The sequence below is a fragment of the Octopus sinensis genome, linkage group LG10, assembly GCF_006345805.1.
Source record: "Octopus sinensis linkage group LG10, ASM634580v1, whole genome shotgun sequence".
Classification (NCBI taxonomy): domain Eukaryota; kingdom Metazoa; phylum Mollusca; class Cephalopoda; order Octopoda; family Octopodidae; genus Octopus; species Octopus sinensis.
This window is the reverse complement of record NC_043006.1, coordinates 4,998,514-5,008,354: the sequence shown is the minus strand read 5'-3', so window position 1 is coordinate 5,008,354 and position 9,841 is coordinate 4,998,514. Positions and strand designations below refer to the sequence as shown.

Below are 9,841 nucleotides of genomic sequence, written 5' to 3'. Positions count from 1 at the left end.
ACAGAACTAGTCCGGTAACTTTTTGATACCACATTGTATGTACAACCAGTCAGTTCATGGTCATTTCTGATAAATCACAATATTACAGAATCTTACTACCAACTAACCACAACCTAAAATCTTCTTCATAATCCTATCAACCACTTGTCTTCCTTTTAAAACTATAACATTAATGGCAAATACGTGTGTGTCCAGTTCTGTGTGCCCAGTTCTGTGTTTAATGATTTCTGCACTAACACAGTAACCTTACCTTTATGCTAACACCTCTAATACGAAGCAGGTTGTTCGAGGGGTGGGGGAGTGCGGAAAAATTCCTGCCTTTGGGTAAAATAAAATACAGGAGGATCAGTTAATTATTATTTTATTCAACATATTCCCCTCTCAGATTCACACACTTATTGCAGCGGTCCTTCAGTTTTTCTAAGCCCTATAAAAAAAAAGTCGGAAGGCTGGGCCTCCTGCCAGGCCTTTTGCGATACCCTAAAAGACAGGAACTTCTCAGCAGCCCCTTGTATACGTGGTTAAAAAACAAATCCGCGTGTTATATACTATTCTTTGATTCCTTTATTTTAAGAATTATGTTATATTTGCTTTTAATACTAGCCAAATAGATAAACAGAATGCCTTAAATCCAAAAGGGTCAACATCGAATTGGTTAACGTCCTTTCTCTTGGTTAGCCAAATATTCACAAATGCAAGATTGTATCCTACTCACATACGCGCATGCGCATTCACACACACACACACGCATCAGCGTGTTTGCATCAACAGTATCACTTGTAATAGGCGGCGAGTTGGTAGAATCGTTAGCACACCGGGCGAAATGCTTAGCAGTATTTCGTCTGCGGTTACATTCTGAGTTCAAATTCCGCCGAGGTCGACTTTGCCTTTCATCCTTTCGGGGTCGATTAAAAAAGGACCAGTTACGCACTGGAGTCGATATAATCGACTTAATCAGTTTGTCCTTGTGGGTAGTAAAAGAAATAGTATCACTTGTAATAGTTCATACCATCATTGTTTAATCTCTTCTCCTCACGCTACTAGTTCTTCGATTATTTGCACCATCGTAATATCTAAAAGTTTATCCGAAGACAATGTATCTAACGGCATACACTTGGTGCTGCTTGTTGGGAGCCCTTTTTAGAGTAGTAAAACTTCCTGCGCAACTCATTACTTGGCGCGTTGACGTTTACAAGAAGAGTTAAAAGACAGCTGATAGACCCGTGTTTATTTATTTTGTAATTGTATCTTGTTGCTGCTGGAGAAAAAATAACATTAATGCTTAATTGATCCGAGTGAATATATTTTGTTGACATTAGCCTAATGGCTGGCCAAACACAGCTGCCAGTCTTGCGCAACCACTTCGGTTTACGCCGTTCGAAAAGCACACCTGAACTAAAGCCTTTTACTGGATTCCTAAATCTGTTGGCCTATTACTTTTCTAATGTCTTATTGCGTTGAGATTTTCCCAAATATTTACGCAAAACTACAGATTTCCTCAAGTTGATATTGATTTCACACACATACAGAAACACAGTCGCATACACCTGCACACACTCACACAGACGAAGGCACATATTTCGAATCGCAAGCATATCGAACTTAATCGACCCAGTGTTTCATTATCGATCCTCAGATAAATAAAAGACCAATTGCCAACGAATTTGCTAGGATTTGCCTTGGCCAACACAATGCCTTCTACTCTAATTAATAAGGTAGTAGTTTTTACTCCATAGTATTTAAACCCTCCAGTTGGCAGCTTTTTTAATTAATTATTTTCCAAGATTGTTTTGCGGTTTTGAATTGTTACTTCTAACCACACATCACTTGATCTTATTAATACTTTCATTATACACAGACTCCAGTTCAATGCCGAGAATACTTCAATACGTATCATTTAAATCCTCGAGTAATTGTTAAACGTATATATGAGAGGGTACTGAAGAGTTCCTGACTTTAAGGGTGTCGCGAAAGGACTTGTTGGAAGCACAACCTTCTGACTTCTTTTACAGGGCTTAGGAAAACTGAAGGACTGCTGCAATAAGAGTGTGAATTTGAGAGGGAAATATTTTGAATAGAATTATCCTCCTGTATTTTCTTTTACCCATTACAAATGATACCCATTTCTTTATTACCCACAGGAACTTTTCAGCACCCCCTCGTAAGAGCTAAACATACTTACTATAATCAGTTAATCAGATTATCGCTGTGCTTAAAGCAGTATCTTCTCAGGCGGCGAACTGGCAGAAACGTTAGCACGCCGGGCGAAATGCTTAGCGGTATTTCGTCTGTCGCAATGTTCTGAGTTCAAATTCCGCCGAGGTCGGCTTTACCTTTCATCCCTTCGGGGTCGATAAATTAAGTACCAGTTACGCACTGGGGTCGATGTAATCGACTTAATCCGTTTGTCTGTCCTTGTTTGTCTCCTCAGTGTTTAGCCCCTTGTGGGTAGTACAGAAATAAGTATCTTCTCTGATTGGCAGCTTTTAATCAATACATTTTGTCTCCAATTTAGCATGCATGACTTATTCGGTCACAGCTTACTTTACGTGATTTATTTGTGAATAATATGAATTCTGCTGAATTGACGAATTGTTAATACCACATCACCTCAGAAAGTTATACTTAGATGAGATTTTAAAACCATTCATTGAGCAAAGATCGATATAATTTGTTTGTTTTTCTTTTTTGGTTGTTTGTCCCCTTTTAATGACATTGTCTCGAAGAAAGAACACCATTGCCGTCACAAGATCTCCGAGGCCGGAGAGACCGATATGTTATGATGAGCGTTTCAAATTTGAACGCAGTTTTAATGTTTCTGTCGTTTCCACTATCACAAGCAATTATCGTTATCACAAAGGTCATATAATTAGTTAACGTCATATTCATATTGACACTGTTGTATGGATCAATAATCCATCATTGCCAATCTATTAAAAAGTAAATACTCATAGCACTAGACAGCAGGAAGAAGCTCTTAATGACTGGAAGCCGAGAAGCCTGTTGTCTAAGCAGTAACCCCCACCCGATCCATTTCCGCCCACAGCTGCCATTCAGCGTAGGAAGGAAGCAAATTCAGTACAGCACCACATCCGTTCTTCTTCGTTCTTTATAGCTTGTCTGTTTATCTTTGACCGCCATTTCAAACTAAATTCTGTCGTTATATGATGAAAAGGCTTCGCTGATCAGCTATAGTCGGTGATGTTAAGTAGAGTTCAATTACTGCCAAATAAGGGTCAAAGGTTGCTAGGGGTCAGAAAGAAGTGATAGAGCAAGATTCCAAAGAACTTTCATGTCTGGACTAAGTGATCTCGTGATTTTTTTTATTGTTGTTATTTGTATATGTTTTGGGGTTTGTTTACATTTTTACATTCTTCGTTTCTAACAATTGTGAATTGCTTCAAATAATCTAAGAGTTAGTAACAATTAATTAAAAATAAATATGCCACCTGCTCCTCCTATTCACTTTATCATATATACACCTTCACTAGAAATTAAAATTTTGTAAGAGTGTTTTAAATTCTTTCCATGCGAATATCTGAAAACATTGTAAATGAAAATATGTTCCTAAACTAATTAAGCATAGTTTGATGTGCGATTCCTCTGTAACAAAATTCTGGGCCGATTTGTGACGTAAGAAAACTCTCTCGGCTATAAAAGTAAGTGCAGAAAATAGTAGATCGACTTTCTATATACAGTCTTACAGAAATATCATTCAGAAATCAACACTAATTCAGAAATCGATTTCAGATGGTCTGTCCGACATCCTATATCTGTACAGCACACTGAGCAACAGTATAGAATATTTCGTATGATTATACACACGATAATTTTAAACAGTCTGAATTCCGACCGAAACATTAGCGCGCCGGGCGAAATGCGGAGCCGTATTTCGTCTGTCGTTACGTTGTGAGTTCAAATTCCGCCGAGGTCGACTTTGCTTTTCATCCTTTCGGGGTCGATAAATTAAGTACCAGTTACGCACTGGGGTCGATGTAATCGACTTAATACCTGTGTCTGTCCTTGTTTATCCCCTCTATGTTTAGCCCCTCGTGGGTAATAAAGAAATAGGCATTTTTTCTGTCGTTACGTTCTGAGTTGAAATTCCGCCGAGGTCGACTTTGCTTTTCATCCTTTCGGGGTCGATAAATTAAGTACCAGTTATGTCTGTCCTTGTTTGTCCCCTCTATGTTTAGCCCCTTGTGGGTAATAAAGAAATATATAAACAAACACCAGTATCACTAATAACTTTTAACTACTCAACGTAGTAGTCTTTACGTGGTCGCACAACTTGCATGAAATAACAGCGGAATTTTTCTCACTTCAATCCCACATTGTAGAAAGGGATGGACACATAGCGCACGGCAGTCGTACCTGGTATATTAAAATACGGAATAGTTGGGTATGAATCGTCTTTGCTCGATCAAAGTTGTTCTGGGATAAAACGACAATCACTTTTAATGTTCTAAGTAGATTTTGTTATTGTTTGTTAGCCTAGGTCAACCTTGATCGAGCACATATATGATGAAAAATGTTCCAGCTGTGGCCATCCCATCTGTTTGTAGGTATAGTCTATCATGAACTACATTGTCCAATATGTCTTTCCGTTTTAAGACGTTATAGGGAGACATGACATCTATTTCTAGCGGTAAGAGAGGCTCCGTTACTGGTTAAATTTCTTATTGGTATCCACCAACGCTGACCTCTACTTCGGTTTTTACTTGTTGTTGATAGAAAAACAAACATTGTCAGAGTTTTACAAGAGCAGCAATAACATTGCGGTCGGAAGATCGCGGTTTCGATTCCCAGACCGGGCGTTGTGTGTGTTTATTGAGCGAAAACACCTAAAGCTGCACGAGGCTCCGGCAGGGGATGGTGGCGACCCCTGTTGTACTCTTTCGCCCCAACTTTCTCTCACTCTTTCTTCCTGTTTCTTGTCCCCGACTTCCTACGCAACCGCTGAGCCTGGATGCGCATTCATCCATCCATCTTCGGGTCTTCCGAATAGCAATCTTGCGAGCTCTGGGACGAAGACCGTTCGCTCAACAGCAACAGCAGCAATAACAAGGTCAGTCAATATAGACAACAGTAAAACTCAAAACAGAGAGAACATTTACGTAACATCACGCAAATAACTAAAAATCGACATGTTTTTCAGATGACAATCCGGCAATAATCTAGATCACTTCACTTACTTGAAATAACAGAGAGAAAGGAGGCGGGGGGGGGGGGAGAAAGTATAAAAACAGAAAACTTCGAGCGCATGCGTCTGATATGATAGGTGATCACAACCATTATGACGATAGCCGAGACAACTCCATTGATTTATGGTCTACAAAATAATTGGCTGGGGAATACTGGGCCTGACTTACTGTGACCGAAATATCAATTCATTTCAGCAGTGTCTCGATCAACAGAGAATACAGACACAGTGACAATGTCTGGTAACATGTTCCAAACATCGTCACAATGTCAAACCTTAACAAATTACCACACATCAAAAAAACATTTAATAGTTATTTCCGGAGTGACCGTCCAGTGAGTGCTATATAATGTGATATTACAAGAATATATGCGACGAGCAAATACATATTCTGATGTTGATATTAGAATTCCTTGGACATAGAATTACTGTTTCCGCCCTCAATTTCTCTAAGATTTTACTTTTGTGGGGAGCTTGGGGGAGGGGGACGGTTCACGTCTTATGCACAGAGAAGGAAGAACAGCACACGTGACAATTTTCAGAGACTCTGAAACTGCTGGAAGGATGATCGGAAGTTATCCAGTAAAGGTACAAAATAGCCAGGTGATGGTGCTAAATTGGGAGACAGATTACATACACCACCTAAGAAAATAATCCCCCTCTCTCTCTCTCTTTTCTTCTCTCCATCATACACAAACACGTTTATATATATATATTTTTTTTTATATACATATATATACATATATATATATATGTATATATATATATATATATATATATATATATATATATATATATATATATAGATAGATAGATATAGATATGATAGATAGATAGATAGATAGATAGAGATAGATAGGTAGATAGATATAGATAGATAGATAGATAGATAGATAGATAGATAGATAGATAGATAGATAGATAGATAGATAGATATGATAGATAGATATATAGATAGATAGATAGATATAGATATAGATATAGAGACCTATGTGCATGTATGCATATATAATTGGGTAGGTTTGTAGTTAGTTAATGTATCATACGTATTGATACGCCTTTACTGGCTAACTTTTCTATCTTCGAACAGTTTGAAACTTTCTGAAAACTGTCACATGTGCACTTCTTCGTTTTCAGATATCAACATATGCATATATAGCAGTTCAGCTGATATCCTCATAAAATATATGCACACACACACACACACACACACACGCAATTTTTATCCATCCTTAATATAATCGTATTCCCGACGCAGTCTACAGACTCGCCATAATACAGGCGTTGTACAGAGACATTACATCTCAGAATACTACTCGAAGTCCCCAGTTCATGGTCGGTTAATCTCGTTAATCTAACGAGCAAGATAGAGAAAAGGCTTACAGGAAATATACCCTAATCAGACAGACCTTCCAGGACATGTGATTCAGAAAGGGGCGCAGTTAGTAACGCATTCTGATGGATGAAATGTCAACAGTAATTAATATCGGTAGCTGACGACGAATACGAGCTACGTGTGTGTATGCGTCTGCGCATGTGCAGTTGTTTCTGTGTATTTATGCTTGCGTATGTAGATAGTATATTTTGGTGTGAGAGTATGAAAGTCTATGCATATATGCGTGTCTGTGTGTGTTTAAATGTGGTGTTTTATGTGTTTATCTCTCTGTATGTCTGTCTTCACGTACACGATCGTTTCCTCCTTTAGCGTATGAGTACATATAAATATTTATAAACAAAATAGGGGAGAAATGTTATATTATAAGTGTGATGTGTTTCGTTGTGTACTGCTTCAGCATATATACAGATTTACATATAAAAAGAGTTATTGGCAAATATACTAAAACATTAGAAATTTCATAGAGAAAAAGTATGTGTTTTGGAGGTGATTTCGTAAATAAAGAATACCGTTATTTATTTAGAACGAAGCTGAAGTATTTCATCACAACAGCCTATTTACAATACTGTGACAATACCAAACACAGATTAAAAGGAAGAGGAAAAACATATCTAATTCGTAGTCTGTAAGAAAAACTACTTCTAGAATATTCTTAAAGCGAGTTAGAAAGCGGTCACTAGTCTAAGATCGAAGAATATGGAAGTAGTAGAGAGGGGACAGCTACTAATATTAATTACTGTTGACCTTCACTGGACGATACCTCAGTTTCAACTCCCACCTTCCACACAGTGTAGAGAGAGGGATTGATAACTGCCTAAAACATCGAGCAATGAATATAAGTAGCGATCGTGATACCCACCACGAAGAAATGATCGAGCTCAGTAACAAATCTATTAAGCAATGACTACCCCAAACGCATACTCTCCACTCCGATTATGAAGAAAAGAGAGGATGAAACCAATGAACTGTCCACAGCCTGTCTACCCTGTGTGAAAGGCCTCTCTGAAAAGATACAAAAGATATGCGGCTCATATGACATCAAGACAGTATTCAAGTACCTCCTTCGAGTAAAACCACCAATAGAATAAAATATGACCAAGAACTCTGTGTAATCCATCCCATGCAGCTGTGGTAGGTTATACAAAGGCGAAACATGCCGCCCCCTCAAAATAAGGGTAGAGGAACATCGCAAAGCTGTGTCACGGGGAGATATTGATAAATCGGGTATAGCTGATCATGTATGAAAAAAATGGAGACCAGCTCCCTCTGTGGGATGAAGTTAAAATTATTGACAGAGAACACCACTAGAAAATACGAAATCTAAAAGAAACAGCACATATGCTAGGACACAACAAATATGAATAATAAAAATAATACTAAACAACAACAATAACAGCATCAGAAAAAAACCTTGGGAATGAAAACCCACGTTAGAAATTTCCCCAAGACACCACCTGATGAAGGCTGGAAGGTATATCAGCCGAAACGTTGTGTTAGTAACAAACAAGATGAGGACAAATATCCGTCAAATGTAAATAATGTCTATATATGCAAACATGCATGCATATTTGCGTGTGTGTATGTGTGTGTGTGCGTCTGTGTGTGTGTGTGTGTGTGTGTGTGTGTGTGTGAGTATGCATGTATGTGTATATGTGTGTGTGTGTATGTATAAACGTTTTTAATCACACACACACACACACACACATATACACATACATGCATACTCACACACACACACACACACACACAGACGCACACACACACATACACACACGCAAATATGTATGCATGTTTGCATATATAGACATTATTTACATTTGACGGATATTTGTCCTCATCTTGTTTGTTGCTAACACAACGTTTCGGCTGATATACCTTCCAGCCTTCATCAGGTGGTGTCTTGGGGAAATTTCTAACGTGGGTTTTCATTCCCAAGGTTTTTTTCTGATGCTGTTGTTGTTGTTGTTTAGTATTATTTTTATTATTCATATTTGTTGTGTCCTAGCATATGTGCTGTTTCTTTTAGATTTCGTATTTTCCAGTGGTGTTCTCTGTCAATAATTTTAACTTCATCCCACAGAGGGAGCTGGTCTCCATTTTTTTCATACATGATCAGCTATACCCGATTTATCAATATAGCTGTGTGTGTGTGATTAAAAACGTTTATACACACACACACACACACACACACACACACACACACACACCTTAAAGTTTCACTGAAATGGATGGACAGTTCCAATTTGGGAGACATTTACTAAGCAATTGAAATCATTCATGAATTGAAAATGGCATTTGTTCTTGTTTTGCTTCTATCTCTTTCACACGCACATACATACTCTCTTATTACACACACGCACCTTCGTCTTGTGGGGGGGTCATCTTTACTTTGTTATCTCCCCTACTTCTTCGCTCTCGTGTGTGACCCTTCTGTCTGGCTGTCGCCATGATAGATCGTTAGCCACTACACCCGTTTTTTGTCTCCTTTCTTCCTTGTTTTTTCTGTCTCCCTTTCTGTAGAAGAGCGTAGGCTCGAAACGTAAAAGACTTTTTCTATTCCTGAGCGTTATACTAATACATCTGTTTGTTTTGTACATCACCTGTCTTCGTCTTTTGTTGTTTTTTTTGTGAACTCTCCCTGTATATAGATACCTAAAACTATTTTATGAGCATTACAATATACATGTCTTTGAAATGACTTCATTCCCAGGCTTCTGGTAAAGGTGAACATAAGCGTTTTTCTGTTTAGTCTATTAAAATATGAACTTCAGCAAGCGACTGTTGAAATATCGCTTCAACAAAATTCGGGCTATTTACATAGGAATCAGATAAAGTAACTGTAACTCTACCGAGCTAAGTATAAGTATCGAAAAGAATCTATTTCATTTAGCATGCTATCTGGGGAGCAATATATATTTCGAACTGCAACGAACCGGCTGCATTGACTTTACAGACTTGACTTTTTTTTTACGCTGTTACATTTCGATATGCTAATGACACAGGAAAAACAATTTCTTCCTAAGATACCCAAGGAAGTGAGCAATATGAAAATGCAGCAGGTTGTCAGAAAGAAAATAAGACAGCGAATGGTAGTGAGGTGAAATTGTTACTCGAGATAGGTTGTACAGCTTACTATGAACCCTGTGATCATAGTTCAAAGAGATTTGCGGCCATGAAAAAAAAAATGCTGATCTAAAACGTTCTGAATACACACACACATACATACTTACATACATACATAC

General features: G+C 38.1%; 1 long non-coding RNA gene across 1 annotated transcript in view; it reads right to left on the bottom strand.

The window, feature by feature from the left end:
* Window positions 1–374: 374 nt before the first annotated feature.
* Window positions 375–9,841, bottom strand: part of LOC118764946 — a 15,079-nt gene continuing 5,612 nt past the window's right edge. Inside the window, exons 2-3 of the long non-coding RNA XR_005000786.1 lie at window positions 5,187–5,190; window positions 375–508 (exon numbers count right to left, since the gene is read on the bottom strand). This is a non-coding gene — a long non-coding RNA (uncharacterized LOC118764946). The remainder of the gene's footprint in view (window positions 509–5,186; window positions 5,191–9,841) is intronic.